The sequence below is a fragment of the Penaeus chinensis genome, chromosome 3 (genome assembly GCF_019202785.1).
Source record: "Penaeus chinensis breed Huanghai No. 1 chromosome 3, ASM1920278v2, whole genome shotgun sequence".
Lineage (NCBI taxonomy): Eukaryota > Metazoa > Arthropoda > Malacostraca > Decapoda > Penaeidae > Penaeus > Penaeus chinensis.
In genome coordinates, this window is record NC_061821.1 from 36,014,020 (window position 1) to 36,016,519 (window position 2,500).

Genomic DNA, 2,500 nt, shown 5'->3' on the forward strand with positions numbered 1-2,500 from the left:
ATTTCTCCTGCATCTATTACAAGATCTATACTAATTCCGTCTTCACCTGGCGTTTTCCCTCTCTTCATGCGTCAAGTACTCTTTTTATTTCTTTTGTTGTGATGTTTGGTACGTCTCTAGTAACCGCTATTACTTCTATCCGTGACTGTTTACTTGAGTTGTATATATCCCTGTAAAAAATCTTCCACTATTATGATTTCATTCTTGTTATATGTCACTTCTCCGTCTGGTTTCTTTATTGCATACATTTGATTTTTCTTTTTACCGAGTCTCTGTTTATCTGTTTTCAAACTGGTACCTGAAATCACTGTTTCATTTATCATTTAAGCAATTAAATATCTCTTTATTTTATTCATAGTCTTTGTTCAGCTAATTCCATTTTGTCCCTGATTGACGATACTTTCATTGTCCTACATTTCTGTATAAGCTGTTTAGTTTCTACCGAGAGGTTGCTTAAAGTTCTTACCCTTACTTCAAGAGCAGCTTCCTTTATTATTGGTGTTGGAGATGGTGATAATGGAGGTGAAGACAATGAAGATAGGGAAGATGCGATTGAAGATAATGAAGATAAAAATTATGGTGATGAGGATATCCGTGGAGAAGAGTGTGATTATAAAAGTGATGATTTGATAACGGAACTGATGATTAAAATAATGAGGGTGAATAAAATAATGATGATAGTAATGATTACAATAATAATGAAGGTGATGATGAATAAGATAATCATAATAATGATATAATGATTTTGATAATGATGTTATGGTGATAATGCTAATGATAATGGTGATGATGGTGGTGATGATGATGATAATTATGATGATGACAAAAATGGTAATGATAATGTAATAATTCAACATTAAACTGTTCGTTGATTTGGTCAGTGTTGAGATCCTCGTCACTGAGAAGTGAACTTTTGTTTTGGATGTTAAGGCTAAATTCTCTCATCCTGAAATAGCTAAATTTGGTTGCCGTTTTCGTATGAATTTATTCCTTTCCCTTCGCCTCAGACCATTCTGTGGTCGCTACCAACATTTACTTTATTAATAACTTTCAAATATTTAACTACCGCGCCTATTTGAAATTATGATGTCAATTTCGATTTTGATGTCAGATGGACTTTCATGTCCACTTCCGCTTTAGCCTTTTTTTGAAGAATGTATTGTGTGATTGAGCCTACGCAAAATAGACTAGCATTTAGCCCCTTCTCATTTCTGGTGCCTATTCCGTGATTCCCTACTACGGTTTCTCCTGTCGTTTTACCTATTTTGGCATTAAAATCCCCATAATTATTGTGAGATGAATTTTTTACTCTCTCGCTGGCTAACGAACATCTTCCTAGAAGCACTCTATTTCTTCATCACTGTGGCTGCGGGTTGGAGCAAAGACTTGAACCATTGTTGAGTTGTTACCTATTGTTTAGATTTACTGTTGCTGAAGCCACCCTTTCGCCTACACAATAGAATTCCACGAAATTCCTTTCTGCGGGTTTGTGAACTAAGAAGGCTACCTGTTATTCCTGCTTGTTTCACTGGGGTTTACCTCTCCAATAGAGCACGCGTCTATCATCTAGTATTTTCTGTTCTTTGCCGAGACTTCTTCACACACTCCTACAGCATACCATTTAATGAAAGAGAATTCTTTAAGTAATGCTAGTAAGTCGGATTCAGTTTTCATGGTCCTTATATCATTTTTAACACCCTCTGCTCCCGAGTGAAGTTGATCGCCGCCGTTGATTGAGGGGTAGACAGCCGAGTTACCCCACCTTCTGGCTTGGGTGTATCTTGGTGGGTATATATATATATATATATATATATATATATATGTGTGTGTGTGTGTGTGTGTGCGTGCGTGCGTGCGTGCATGCGTGTGTATGTGTGTGTGTGTGTGTGTGTGTGTGTGTGTGTGTGTGTGTGTGTGTGTGTGTGTGTGTGTGTGTGTGTGTGTGTGTGTGTGTGTGTATGTATGTGTGTACCAGCACTTCTTACTTTTCATTCCTTGATTTCTAGCTCTTATTAGTTCCTCGCCACCCATACACGCACATCCGAGCAGCCACGCGCATAGACGGCGGTGGGGGACCCTTGCAGTGCCATCATCTGAAACTTCGTGAAAATTTTAAGAGCCGGAATAATTTACGAGGGCATTAACGGTGCAATAGTTCTAAGTTGAGCGGCAGTGTCTCATCGGCTGAAATGACTGGCCTCGGAACTTTTTCTGCGCGGTGGGGGAGAGGGGGGGGGGGGGGTGTTGATGAGTCGCTCGCGAGAATATTTCCCTTTTTTGTTAATTTTTCTCTTTTCTTGTTTGTATTGTTATCATTAGTTATTGTTACCGTTATCATTATTTCGTTACGAGGGTATTGTACCGTTGTTGCTGTTGTTGTTGCAATTATAATGATGATACTGATGATAATAATAACGACAATAATAATGATAATTATTATTATAAGGGAAATTATAATAACGATAATAATATGTATATTATTGTCGATTACGATAACTAC